This window comes from Bombyx mandarina, chromosome A1 (genome assembly GCF_030267445.1).
Source record: "Bombyx mandarina strain Sakado chromosome A1, ASM3026744v2".
Taxonomy (NCBI): domain Eukaryota; kingdom Metazoa; phylum Arthropoda; class Insecta; order Lepidoptera; family Bombycidae; genus Bombyx; species Bombyx mandarina.
Window position 1 is genome coordinate 11,660,542 of NC_143234.1, and position 15,579 is coordinate 11,676,120.

At 38.4% G+C, this 15,579-nt stretch overlaps 1 protein-coding gene across 2 annotated transcripts in view; it reads left to right on the forward strand.

Moving 5' to 3' along the window:
• The first annotated feature begins 7,483 nt into the window (after positions 1 to 7,483).
• kek5 (leucine-rich repeat, immunoglobulin-like domain-containing kekkon 5 protein) overlaps positions 7,484 to 15,579 on the forward strand; it is a 248,501-nt gene continuing 240,405 nt past the window's right edge. For both annotated transcript variants that reach the window (XM_089739707.1, XM_089739708.1), the window contains exon 1: positions 7,484 to 7,828. The gene's annotated coding sequence lies outside the window, so the exon portion shown is untranslated. The remainder of the gene's footprint in view (positions 7,829 to 15,579) is intronic.

Genomic DNA, 15,579 nt, shown 5'->3' on the forward strand with positions numbered 1-15,579 from the left:
CACTGAAGTTTTATTCGATTTAGTGTTTGCCGAATGATCGAAATATGCCCGATGCCCATTATTAGGGACTATTAAAAATTGAAATTCATTTTAAGTAATAGATTTTTGTTTTTATTGACATTTTTTCTTGTTAAGACGGTAATAAAGTACCTATATCGTCCTTTTTTTGATAGAACTAAAGCTAGTCAACGAAATAGTATCGTAAAACGAAGCAGAGAAAGATACGGAAGTGTTTTATCTTTGCTCTTGAGGCCAACCTTTCCCCTAACAAGTCTTACACCAAGACAATATTCGGTAGAGTGATTCTAGAATATCAACTGTATTTATTAGACAATAATGATAGTTGAATGTACTTGTCCCATTACGGTACTCTCAGGTTTAAATATTTTATTAATTTATCCTTCTCTGCCTTCATATCTCATGAGGATTCAAAGTTCGGACCATCACTCGCCGACACACAGAGCCATCTATGATTAAAAACAATAATATGTTATTTTATCATAAAAATAATTATTGAAGATATTAGGCTAACTGTTGGTCAGGTCGAATATTCTAATTCCACCTAATAGGCATTTTTGTACACGCAATTTAAGCACAGGAAGATTTCGTTTAACATGAAAAATATGAAACCGTATCAACCTTGAGCTAAAGAAACCCTTTAGAGAAAAATGTTCGTGTATCATTTTACGAGTTTTCTATCGCGAATGGACGCGATCTGACGAGGGTGTAAACGTCTTATTATACTGTCATATTTTTGTTTTTAAGGTCCCTAGACCCTCATCAGATAGGGACTAGTGACACACAATTTATTGAGTTGGATGATGAGTCAAATCTTTTTGTGTTTTACCGGCGTGGAGAGCGGACGCGCCTACGACCTAGGTAGGTATATATTTATAGTACAAGGGTGGTATTGTAAGAAAAAACCGAAAGGCAAACTAAAGTACATCAGTAATTGATTCAGAAACATCTCGACTACCATTTTTATTGATAACTAGCTGACCCGGCAGACTTTGTAGTGCCTAAATCGATAAATAAAAGACCTAAACTTTTGTATAAAACAAACAAAAGAAATCCGTCCGACGGGGGTCACATCAAAGGGAAAACAAAATTGTTATTTTTATTTAATTTCGAGTATTTTCACACAAATAACGGACTTCCACAAATAATTCAAGACCAAAATTAGCCAAATCAATCCAGCCGTTATCGAATTTTAGCGAGACTATCGAACAGCAATTAATTTCTATATACTATATAGATTATATTATTATTATTACATATATTCACCGAGAATTTTAAATCTTCTAGCACCCGACGCAGTAAATCTGTTTCACCGAGGAGATCTATTGAGCAGGCGCTATTAACGGTAGAAATCTGCTTAATTCGTTTAGTCGGCTTAAACAATACCTGGAAATCTTACAATACATCCATGATACGGACCGTTATTTATTCCTGTCAAGTACATATCCAGAGAAATGTGAGGCAGGCCTATGGGATAGAGATTTGTTGATAAAAGATGGCGGTTATAATAGCGGATCTCAAGTAATTGTATTTTATGGTGCCTCAGCCAGAGCAGACATCTCACGGTTGACAGCAGGCGATTTCTTTTTGTTAGTCTAAGGATCGTTTGGTTTAATTTACGTGGTAATTCTTCTTGATGAACTATATCTGCCACAGTCAAATACCTCGAATAGCAAAGGCGAGAATAGGCCGAAACTTCCCAAATAAAAAAAAAAACGGTGCGCGTGCAACTTGGTGCACGTGAATGAAGTGAAACTTCTTTTTCGATGTATTATTGTGGTTTTCTTCATTTTTCATCCTTAAATCAGATTGCTCTTGTAATAGGGAATGATGTGTATAAGAGATGCGACATCTTGAACATTTTTACATTACATATATTTTAAATTATACATAGAAAAATAGATATACATTTTTTTTTAAAATACTTCATTAAAATATTGTACGCTACTCGTTGCTAACGCTCGCGCTGGTCTGTAACAGGTATATTACGCGCATGCGTTCGAGAGCCACGCACCCACATCAAGACGACCTAGACTTAGAGTCCATCAGTAAGTATCTACAGTCGGCGTCGATGCGCCACTTCGATAAAGCGGCACGACACGAGAACCCTCTCATCGTAGCCGCCGGTAACTACATTCCCGATCCTGCGGACAGAATGGAAAGCAGTCGACCTCGCCCAAAATACGTCATCTCGGATCCTCCCGATCCACTAACGGTGCTTCTAGGTACTTCAAGCACCGGTCACCGTTCTCGTCGAACCCGTCGCTTGCGACGAAGGGCTCGACGAGTAAATTAACTCTCAGACACAGCCCACTGAGTTTCTCGCCGGATCTTCTCAGTGGGTCACGTTCCCGATCCGGTGGTAGATTCTGCGAAGCACGGCTCTTGCTAGGGTTCGTGTTAGCAACGTCATCGGGTTTGAGCCCCGTGAGCTCACCTACAAAAGTTAGGGTTACGCTGAAATAGCCTCTCAAGGCTCTAAGCTTAGGTAGGAAAAAAAAAAAAAAAAAAAGGGCCACGCATTCACTCTCGCTCTGTCTCTTTCTATTCCATGGTAGCCTTAAACATTTAACGCAACCTTGTTAGAAGTCGCATTAGAAGTTTCACTTCAAAAAGTTACAGGTCGCTTCTCGCTCCGCCTGTGCTTACGTACAAAACCTCAGAACGCGAAGCCCCAGAGACCCTTCGGACCGTAATTTTCGGAACTCCACTGAAATGTAGATTTTTTACGTAATTTATATTACTGTCCTTCTAACACGTGTGAATTTAAAAAGGAATCGTATTTTGTTTTTTGTTTCGTAATTAGCATTCAATCAGATTTAAAGATATTAAGATTTAACAAATAATGATGAATTTTAACTTTGTAATCGTGGTATATACATAAAAAATTGTTGCTTCTATGACTAATGTTCGTACGTCAACCAATAGATGGCGCTATTAACAATTCTAGCGTAGAATATTTTCGCAAGAATACTCCATTTGCACTATGAGTATTCAAATGGCTATTGTTGTCAAAGATAAAATTTCATCATCGATTATAAGACATCAAATATAAATATATTAGATCTCTTATGACCGGTCTCTTTCTCGGCGATCTGATCTGAGAACTGAACTTTTTCCAATCAACCACGTTCCTATTTCCGCCATATTTTTTTTTAGATTGAGTTTATCAGTACTAACTTAAGCATATAGTTTTTTTTTTGTCCTACCTAAGCTATAGCTATAGCCTTAGGGGCTATTTCAGCGTAACCGTGGCTAGTAGGTGAGCTCACGGGGCTCAAACCTGATGACGATGCTAACACGAACCCTAGCAAGAGCCGTGCTTCGCAGAATCTACCACCGGATCGGAAACGCGATCCACTGAGAAGATCCGGCGAGAAACTCAGTGGGCTGTGTCTAAGAGTTAATTTACTCGTCGAGCCCTTCGTCGCGTCGCAAGCGACGGGTTCGACGAGAACGGTGACCGGTGCTTGAAGTACCTAAAAGCACGTTAGTGGATCGGGAGGATCCGAGATGACGTGTTTTGGGCGATGTCGACTGCTTTCCATTCTGTCCGCAGGATCGGGAATGTAGTTACCGGCGGCCACGATGAGAGGGTTCTCGTGTCGTGCCGCTTTATCGAAGTGGCGCATCGACGCCGACTGAAGATACTTACTGATGGACTCTAAGTCCAGGTCGTCATGGAGGTCGACGTTCCTGACGAACCACGGGGCTCCGACGGCTATCCTGCAAAAACGGGATTGAATAATTTGGAAGGATTTTAAGTGAGTGCGGGCCGCGTGAGCGAACACTTGCATAGGTCATGACGGGGCGTATGCAAGTTTTGTAGAGTGTCACCTTATTTCTAAGGGACATTTTACTTCGCCTACATATCATCGGGTAGAGACGTCCTAGAATGAAGGCGGCACGGTCGCGTACCGTCTTGATGTGAGGGAAGCATATAGAAAAAATGTTATATTAAAAAGTTTTGGACTCAATTTCGCAAATTGTACGTATATCACCTTGCGATTCAATTAACTCTAAGAACAAATCGCATCTTTAGAATTGAATTGACTTAACTAAAAACTTTAAGAAAATGAATTTTATCATTCGCGCATCTGCTGCTCTTGAGGTTTTCTTCGGAGGCGGTCGGGTAGCTGTTAGCAAATCCCGCCCCTCCTGGCTGAGCCTTTGCTCGCCCCCCTGTCCTGGTGAAACTGGAAAGGCCTCCGAGCCACCAGTAATCGTTCAATCGTAAAAAAAAAATAAGTTTTAAGATTTGAACGTCTTATGAACACGTATTTTGTCGGTTTATAAAATTAAGCAGCCTCATACATTTTTTACTATCTAAATCTATACTTTATCTATACATTTATTATCTATACGTCGGTCACCGTCCTCGCCGATCTCGTGGCTTGCGACGAAGGGCTCGACGACTAATTAACCTATAGACACAGCCCACTAAGTTTCTCGCAGGATCTTCTCAGTGGGTCGCGCTTCCGATCCGGTGCGAAGCACTGCTCTTGCTAGGACCGGTGATAGCAACACTCCGCTTTGAGCCCCGTGAGCTCAAACTGAGGAAGGAGAAGCTGAAATAGCCTCTCAAGGCTATCAGCATAGGTAGAGAAAAAAAAATATCTATAATTTTATTATCTATACATACAGTATTTCAACGTATATATATATCAATCTCTGGTACCCATAACACAGAGAATCCGCAGTTGACGAAACCCTTCGTCTCACTGGTTGGTTCAATAGAATAAAATTAAAACAGCAATTTAGCAAGTTAAAATAATCACTGAACTATGTGAGTACAAACATCGATTTAAAGCAGTGATTATTTTCATCCCTTAATATCAAAAGCCGCGTATCTCATATACAACGAGCCCTGAAATATCCCGTAATGTCTAATTTACAATTCTGTATGGTATACGAACGGGAACGCTTGCATTTGTTTTTCATTATTTAAATTAAACAGTATCTATATATTAATACGTGAAGCAAAAACTTTGTATCCCTTTTTACGAAAATTGCGCGGACGGAGGAGTATGAAATTTTCCACACTTATAGAGATTATAGAGAAGAAGTGCACAATGCTAATATTTTTTTTAAAATAATGCATAAAAGATACATTAAATCAATAAAGAAAACATTACACACACCACATACCATGTATTTGACGCACATACGCATGCATACTATTTATTGTCAAACTTTTGTTCTTGACGTCTGGTCAAATTGAGAATAGATTAAATATTGTTTGTCTTTATTAATATTTTTTTATAGTGTAGCCTTGCCTAAATTTGTGATTATAGTATGTGTACATACTTACAATTCCAATTAATTATAGTCGAATTTCGACTACTGTGGGACCTCTAGTTTATATTAATACTCCTGGCTCTAAGCATGTCAATAACTTTGAATGTATAGTAAGTAACTATTTGCCTTGCTATAAGAAAGAATCAGGCGCTGCGTTTATTAAAGTTATCAGAATTAACGAGGGTCGAGATATGGACCAACATTTTGTATAAGCGACAAGTCGAAAAGATGTCTCCTATAACATAAATTTATTATTGGAAGACTCACCGAAATATCGCAGGTGTAGGAAATGGAAATGATATGAATATAGCAGTTTTAAAAATAGCAAAGTACGCTGGGTTGAAGTGAACTGCAAAACCATATTATATACAACATTATATACAACATATTATATACTATTTTCGAAGCGAAGCGACGGGTGATCACCTCAAGTAAACGAAGAAGTAAATTTTAATACTGAAGTTTACCTTTAATTGTCTTAATTAGTACAGAAGAATAATTTAATCTGCTTAAAATGAATCAAGTTCGATGGTAATTGAATTGCGTCAGCTATCATTCGCCTTTCTATGATTGTCACTTCGCAACACATTGAAACTGACGAAAGACACTCATCTTCTTTGGCATTATATCATACTTTGGCATTTGGCAAAATCTAAACGAATCAAAAACATGGCCAAATTAAAAGTCCCAAGGTGGGTGGGGACATTAACGCTTAACAAACAAACAAACAAACTAATGTCTTTTGGAGTTTACTCCTTTAGAATCGATTTACATATATAGGCCCGGGGTATGAAAATTATGGGGACCAAAATCGTACTAGCATGTCACACGAAATGCGTTATGCGCCTGATTGGCTCCTGATTGCGTGATGCGTGCGCGCGCCAATCAAAATCGTACTAGCATGTCACACGAAATGCGTTATGCGCCTGATTGGCTCCTGATTGCGTGATGCGTGCGCGCGCCAATCAAAATCGTACTAGCATGTCACACGAAATGCGTTATGCGCCTGATTGGCTCCTGATTGCGTGATGCGTGCGCGCGCCAATCAGGAGCCAACGCGCGGCCGCGTTATCGCAGGTGACGCCGGGCTGCTGCGCCGGCAGTCCGCCACAAAGCCTCGTACTGATCGCGCGTTTCTCTCATTATTGTATTTTCATATATTTGTTAGTCGTTTGTTTTGTGTCTCGTTAATTTGTTAATAATCTGTAGTGTATCGTGTTGTCGTAATATAGAACTATTTCTCGTATTGTTTCGTTTAATTTTTTATATCCAGTAAACTCCAGTCGTGCGTCGGAGCGGACACACACACTTTTTATTTTTTTTATTGCCTTTGTACGCAGACGAGCATACGGCCCACCTGATGGTGAGTGGTTACCATTGCCCATGGACTTCAGCAATGCCAGGGGCAGAGCCAAGCCGCTGCCTACCGCAAAATATATACCCAATCCAAAAAATTGTGTAATTTATTAATAATATCTACTACAGTTTTAATTGTTGCTACGCGTGCCCAGGGGATTTAATGATTAAATCATTTTAAATATGGCTATTTAAATCTTTTCTCATCCTATGTAAGTAAATTTCTAATGTAAAACAATAATATCAGCCAGGTATATTGACATTAATTGTTATAATGCTGCTGTTATTATATCATGGTGTGCATTTACGAATTTATTAGAAAGCAGGTGCATTTTTGGGGTATATCTTAACAAAAAACGGCAAGGCAATAATAATTACTCAGGTACAAAAATATCTGGGGTAGGGTGTAGGTACTATTCCTTTTTATAGCGCAGCGAAATTCAGCTGCACACTCCGTGTATGAATTTAACATGAGACCAGCTTGATTTTACAAAACTCCGCAACAAATACATTAATGGTTGGTAGTAAACGCTAAGCAGTCCGTGACTTTAACAACAACAAAGCCTTTATTGACGTTCAAAATCAAGTTTGAAACACGCACAGCCCCGTGATTTAGCTGTTTGGTATCCCAAACAAACTCTGTAAGAGTGAAATTACTTGAAATGTAACGTACTAACGTTAAACTACGATATCAAAGTTTTTTGACATAACTTTGTATAGCCATCGTCAGTACAACCTGGCTAAATTAAGAAGCCGACGATTGCTCGGTTCGCTTCTCAACGAAGTGCCTTCTGATTTAGTTAAGTTATACTTGTGTGGCAGTCGACCAGTCAATCTCCGGACAGGACGGTGTGGTATCGCGTCGCGCGTATTTTTTTCTCCTCGAAAACTTTGTCTTTCAAACGAATTTCAACTAAAATTTGGTTAAAACGAAACGAAAATCGAAAATAGTGATGTTGTTAGTGTTTAAGTGTGTTTTGTGAATGATTTCGTGTGTAAGCCGAGCGAATTCTTAGGTGATTCATCTCGGGAAACAAGAAATTGTTTGTGTCATATTATGTATGGCTGTTGGTCATAAAATTAAGTGTCCAAGTTCATTGTGAACGGTTTTTTTTGGAGAATGCCAAGGAAGTTTCGTTGAGAATCGTAGAAAAAGGTATGAGAGTTTTTTTTCATGTAACCATTTACAAAGGTAGCTGATTTGAAAGTTGTTTCTGATTGTTTTAATTCATGCGTTAAGTTTCATAACTTAGCATTAGCAATACTTAATAAAAATGATGGTTATGCAGGCTTAGAATCATTGTCCTATAATGATAAAATTTATATCTTATCGTACTAAAGGCAAAGGAAAATGCGTCCATTCATTTCATTTTTACATTCTTCGAATTAATTTTATATTATGCCCGTTATACCATAGAATATTAATACAAGTATTTATTGTTGAAATTCTATTAAAGATATCTTTTTATTAATACGAATAGAAACGGCTTTAAAATAAATAGCTACGGAATCCCTTGTCACAACGTAAATTCCACTTCTGCGATGCGGCTGTTCTACATTCCGAAGCTCTGACAGTCCGCATCATGATTATTTCATGACATAATGGCATGACATGGACAGGGTGGTGATATTCCTGCTGCCTTTTTTCCCTAGTGCTGGATATAAGTGACGAGAATTTATTACATACTATTACCAAGGCACTATTGCTAGAACCGAAAGGTACCATTGATACGCGGCAAAATTTAATTCTAATCAGATGAAATTGAATCACGTGTGAAATACTCAGGGAAAGATACCAATATTTACATACATTCCAACATAAAATTACCATAATTATCGTTTCTTAATAGGTTAAGAAAATTACTTACGTAGGTGTAAACATGTATCGTGTCTGTAGTTGGGAGAATAATATCGATATCGATGAACTGGAAACTAGTGTTCATACCTATATCTATTTTCTGAACTTCTTGCACTCAATTGTATTTAACGCTGGTAGGTAATAACGACATCCGAAAAACCGAATTGTCATACTGAAAAAAAGAAGGAGAACCACTGAAAGAGAACAAAGTAAAAAGTGTATACTTTTTTTGCCAAATTTTTAGCGGGAACAGAGATGAGTACATGATTTTTATGTTTCGTTAATCTAATGTTTGAACCTGTAATAATGGTTCTCTTACTCTTTAACCGTTTAACATCTGTGAAAGAGCACAATTGTCGACAAATTAGATAAAAATACTTGATGTGGCGAATATATTGGCAGACGAGCTCACAGCCCTCCTGATGTTAAATATTTACCAGAGAAAATAAAAATCCAACCTGAACGCTATCGCCCACCTTCAGATATAAAGTCGAAGTCTTATTGTATATTGTATTGTATAATCAATTCCCCCAGCCTCCAAACCGGAACATCTGCACGCTAATACCCTCACAATATGCCCACAACTTTTTCATTTCTCATAAGCACGAGCAGTCTACTATAAAAACAATTTCACTTATTGCTATAAAAAAATCCTTGATAAAACTTTATAAAAGCAACAAATGTATATGAATAAACGTCTTGCAAATTGAATTCAGTAGTCTTTTTCATTTACTTAGAGGGTCAGAAGCACTTCGGTCGCGATTTAGAAAGGGAGAAAGAAAATTGTATTGTTCCAATCAGGACCCGATGGGCATCCTTAGTTTACCTCGAAACGATTCTACAAAAAAAATTAATAAGTACATAGGTACTTATACAAAAACTGCTTCAGCTTCTGTATTGTATTCACTACCACGATAGCGAATATTTGTTATAATAACAATAGTGTACCGGAAAAAATCTTGTGTTCGAACATTGTCGCGGAAACTATGACCCGACTGGATTACCTGTGACGTCATTTGGGGTTAATTCGATCGCAGAGATCCCACACTAACATCCAATTAATATTTCGCAAGAATAATGAACGTTGAATTTATTGTAAATCGCTACTAATTGTTAGATTCTTTTGTTTATGGTGTCAGTGGTGTAAATAACGCCATTAAGTAATGTAACGAACATTATATTAAGTAAGCAATTGCAAAAAGGCCTCTCCTGTACGATCATTATTATATTATCACAGATTGAATTTTAGTAGAGTACGCATCAGTCTAGTTGCTTACGTATTATGCACCCTAAAATCCACAATGGTTGGACGAAGTTAAATAACTGCAAACATTATTAATACGCTTTTTTATTTATTAGCTTCAGGCGTATGTATATAACGGAATCTTTGAACATGATTTTGACCCACTTCAAAACATCAACAAATGTTATTTTTTAGTTGGATTTTCTATAAAAGCATCTTTTTTTAGTTTTTTTAAACTATTTATATTTATAATAGAAACCCTGGATGATTTCAGCTTCATCAACCACGGTTGATCATATAATACATTGAATATTATGTGTCAGCGCAACGTCCCTATTTAGTTAACTAAAAATAGTTAAAGTTGACTGTTTCCTTAATATTACGCATGTCGACAACTGATTAAGACGGTATTCAAGAGAATTCTTCTTTAGCTATCACCACTTTCTACTATTGACTATTGTCGTTCAAAACATTCCGGCTCGAGCAATCGAACGGAGCGGAGCTCTCTGTTGTTATCGTTGTACACTTGAAATGTAATAAATGGAATTCATTGGACAAGTAAGTCTTAATTACTGTCACTATGAAAGGCAATGATAATGATTAAGAAAATGACGTCAGCAACGGTGATGTTATCATTTAAAAAACCCATTTATTGAGGAAGGCTATAGGCTATATAACATCACGCTAAGACCAATCAATACAAGCGGAGCACCAATAAAGAATGTTTCAAAATCAGGTTTTATCTCTTTTGAGAGCTTCCGCTGCTTGCGCTGCAGAAACCGTTAAAGTTTCGCTAAAATAATGTATGACAGAATTGTTCCCCTTTAAAAGATCTAAAAAGAAAAGTCCGCGACAGCATATGTCTATATGTTAAGGTTGGCTCACAATAACGTTTTTATGCTAACCAAATTTGTTCTAAAATAAAGCATTATCTGTGAACCATTCCACACGGACAAAGTCGCGGGCAAAAGCTGTATATTATAAAAGTATGTACTTACTCACAATTGGGTTTGCATGTGACTGAACCAAATTAATTATAGAGAATGTAACTTAACACTGGCTACTGTCGCTTTGGTATCATAATCTATGTCAAGAAATTGTCAATTTACTTCGAGCGAGCATCGAAACCGGTCGGCGTGGTAATACAATCACCAACCAGGCTATAGAGGAACAAAAAGACGACCTTAAATGTCAAGAAACTTATACACATTTTGACGGTAGTTTACAAAATATTAAAATTTTGTCGAGTAACATTTAAGTAAAGTAAAATAATTTATTTTAAATTTTATTATAGTTTAGATGGGTGGACGAGCTCACAGACAACCTGGTGTTAAGTGGTTACTGGGGCCCATAGACATCTATAACGTAAATGCGTCACCCACCTTGAGATATAAGTTCTAAAGTCTCAGTATAGTTACGGTTAACCGTACTCGTCTAACTCGACAAAGAGTTCGCCGTGCAACCTAACCCATGAATCAGCTCGCTGAGTTTCTCGCCGAATCTTCTCAGCGGGTCGCGATTCCGATCCGGTTGTAGATTCATTCACGAAGCAACTGCTCTTGAGCTGTTACGTCTCCTTCGGAGGCGCTCGGGTAGCTGTTAGCAAATCCCACCCCTCCTGGCTGAGCCTTTGCTCGCCCACCTGTCCTGATGAAACGGGAAAGGAGGCCTTTCGCGCCACCAGTAATCCTTCAATCATAAAAAAAAAGTATAGTTACAGCGGCTACCACGCCCTTAAAATCGAAACGCATTATTGCTTCACGGCAGAAATAGGTAGGTTGGTGGTACCTACCCGTGCGGACTCACAAGAGGACCTACCACCAGTAAAAAATGTCCGGAATAGTAATTAAAAAAACACAGCTCAATCGCAAATGCGGTTTTAATTAATAAATTAACTGTATGTAACTTACAGTGGGATTATTATTTAGCAATTGCTCCGTTTTAGTAAAATCATGGATTATCTACCAGTCACAACCAGTGGTACATAATAATTATATTATATTTTATGTAACGTTCTCGCTCAAGGCCGCGACTATACAAGAACCCCACCTTATCTCGCTTGAGACGCACAACTATACATAAATAAAGACGGTTAAGATAAAAACGTGGGTGTGACGTTAAAATGTTGCACTACACGAGGGTGATCAGTGTTTGCTTAAAATAACTCTTAATGACTCCGTTCGAAGTTCGTTCTCTTTGTACCACAGAATAATAAATAAATATTTACTAACAATCACGCCACGTTAACTGGTCCCGTAGTAAGTTCGTAAAGAACTTGTGTTACAGGTACCAGATAACGGAAATAAATGTAAGATTTTTTTATACACATACATATATTTAATATACATCCATAACGCTGGAGAAGACACTTATATTTATATACTCGACATTACGTTTCCAGAGGTCTTTTTTGCCACATACCATCCGGCTATGGAATGAGCTCCCCTCCACTATGACATGTCCTTCTTTAAAAGAGGCTTGTGGAAAGTATTAAGCGGTAGGCAGCGGCTTGGCCCTGCCCCTGGCATTGCTGAAGTCCATGGGCGACGGTAACCACTCACCATCAGGTGGGCCGTATGCTCGTCTGCCTACAAGGGCAATAAAAAAAAGACGGCGGGATTCGAACCCGCGACCCCCTTGTGTTGTGACCATGTCACTTACCACTACACCAGACGGCCGTAATTATTATAATATTAATATTTAGGTGATATTGAATATCAGTATTTTTATCGTCCTTCGTAAGCAGAGAAGGTCGCGGTCCGGCTGGTATTACAGAGATACCTGAACCCAAAGACACCGCGAGCTGAATGCCATTCCCTGCCACGAGTATCAAGGTCTCGGTAGCCCATTCAGTTTCTCGCCGTATTTTCTCAGTGGGTCGCGTTTCCGATCCGGTGGTAGATTCTGCGTGGCACTGCTCTTGCTAGGGTTCGTGTTAGCAACAACGTCAGGTTTGAGCCCCGTGAGCTCACCTACTCGCCCGGTTATGCTAATATAGCCTCTTAAGGCTATCAGCTAAGGTAGGAAAAAAAAGAAATCATAATACAAAAGTACAATAGGCGGTCTTATCGCTCAAAGCCATTTCTTGCTAACAAACGCTGAACAAAAACAAGATATATTACGCAAGAAGATTAGGTGTGACATACATAGGTTTATAAAATACAATCATATAAATTTAGAATTAGCACGTGTTCGAGGCGTCGTAAATAATTTAGTCACAATAAAAATGCAAGATTATATCGTAAAAGCGGTTTAAATCATTTCTCCGGCTCGCTAAAACTAAAGAAAATGATACCATGATATATACAGACATAAATATACTAAATAATACGATAATAATTTCTATACACACAAATTTGTATTCAAAATAATAAAAATTTATGGCCCATCTGGTGTTAAGTGGACAGTTGACACTTCCAATGTGTTGTCAAACACAAGTTCTTACTAGATACCTGGTGCCGTTATTTTTCTGAGAATTATTGAAGTCGGCTTTGTATCGTGCTTACATCATTCATGTAACGATTTTTGTTATTATCTATGGACGGTCAGTGTGCTTAGTGCGAGTTTTTTAACGTTCTCGATAGCGTAAAAGTTAACTCATATTTGTATGGAATGGTATCGTTTGCGTACCGTTGCCGCTAGGGGTGCTGTTCCAACTGCGTACAAAATTGGCTTAACTTTTACGCTATCGAGTCGGTCACCGTCCTCGTCGAACCCGTCGCTTGCAACGAAGGGCTCGCCGAGCGAATAAACCCATAGACACAGCCCACTGAGTTTCTCGCCTGGATCTTCTCAGTTGTCATAGTAATTGGAATATCATTTCAATGTGGGAAAAGAATTTGTTATAAATTTGGGGAAGCTTAACACCACATAAATAGACATAAAATTCTTGATATTTGAATTTGGAAAATGACATCGCCAAATAGCTTAGAATCGTGTAAGTAATCAAATGCTTGTTGAATGCACGCTGCTCTTTCAGTGACGTCGACGATCCAATCTAGAAATCCTTCTCGAATTTTCGAAGTTCGATTCTCCAGGAGCGAGAATCTTGTTCGAGACGTTTCTATAATTCGTAATTTGTGTTCGACTGGCGTCGGACGAGAGTTTTAGAAGAAGAGTTTTCACCTTTAAATTTTCAGTATATTTTTTTTTTAGTTCGATTTTCAGATCGTGCGTCGTTGAAAAATATGAGTTTCTCAATTTTATTATTAGTGTTTGAAACGTATCTTTACCCTGAGTAATTTAATTTCCAGTTTAGCAAAATTTAAAATAATTCTACGTCACGTATTAGTTAAGCAATATTTTTTTTCTAAAACATCTCTCGTACCTAAAGACAGAAATAGTATTAACTCCAATACAGTAGTCAGCGAGGTATATGGGCCTTAACAACCATGAATCATTAATTAATAAGAAAATTAAATACGCCGCAGTTTCTTAAAAAAAATTCGCTTCAATCAATGAGCCCTTGTTCTGAAGTTTTTTGTTCACTCTAATATTAAAGCGCATGTCTACTATTAATGGTTAATTATTAATTTTAGAAATAAATGTATATAATCATTAGAACGGTAGTTTTAGCTGGCCAAGTCTAACTTAGACAGATATAGACAGGAAATACTGCTCCAAAGACGCTCCCTGAGTAAGTGTCTCAGACTTATATATTCAGTAGAGCAAGGGATCGATTGAATCATCATCATCTTGCATTAGCAACCCTTATCTAGTCAAACCCGGAGGGCCACTCAAGCCGACGTGTCTAAGTGTCGACACGACGGTGCCCGACCACTTCAAACCCCGCCCGTAGCCAAAAACTCGACTTAATTTTGCATAGGGGACATTCTTACGTAGCTACTTAAAAGCATCATTACCACAGAGTCGAATTACCAGGGCAGGATTACTGACAATACCTAAAAATGCTATTCCGTAATAAAAGAAATTAGTGTAGGTACAGTTAAAGCTATATTCGCGTTATGTATGTTCGGTAAATATGCCGCTAATATAGAAACCGTGAATATGGAAAAGCGCTGGTGGTAGGACCTCTCGTGAGTCCGGACGGGTAGGTACCACCGCCCTGCCTATTTCTGCCGTGAAGCAGTAATGCGTTTCGGTCTGAAGGGCGGGGCAGCCGTTGTAACTATACTGAGGACCTTAGAACTTATATCTCAAGATGGGTGGCGTATTTACGTTGTAGATGTCTATGGGCTCCAGTAACCACTTAACATCAGGTGGGCTGTGAGCTCGTTCATCCATCTAAGCAATAAAAAAAAATCATGTATATCTGCCGATGTACCGATTAGATCCGCGAATAAATAAATCTTTAGCCGCGAATGTAGGAAGTGGGTCACATCAATTCAATCCGCGAATAGTGAAAACGCGAATGAAGGAAGCGCGAATAAAGAGCTTTTACTGTATATAATAAATTGTGACGTACAAAAAAGGTAGAGAAAAAAGATAAAAGCGATATTGAATGTGCGATCAAAGCTTTTATGCTATTGTTAGTAACTGTCACATACAACCTACAGGTAGGCGACGATCCGCCCGATATGAAAGAGGTAATATGTCTATTTTGTTGTAGCTTGGGTTTTTTCCTACCTAAGCTGATAGCCCTGAGAGGACATTTCAGTGTAACCTTAACTAGTAGGTGAGCTCACGGGGCTCAAATCGGAGTGATACTAACACTGGCCCTAGCAAGAGCAGTGCTTCGCAGAATCTACGACCGGATGGGAAACACGACCCACCGCAATGAATCAGACAGCTATTATACTACATTATGTTAAGACTGATCATCTTTCTTCAAAGACGGGTTAGACGG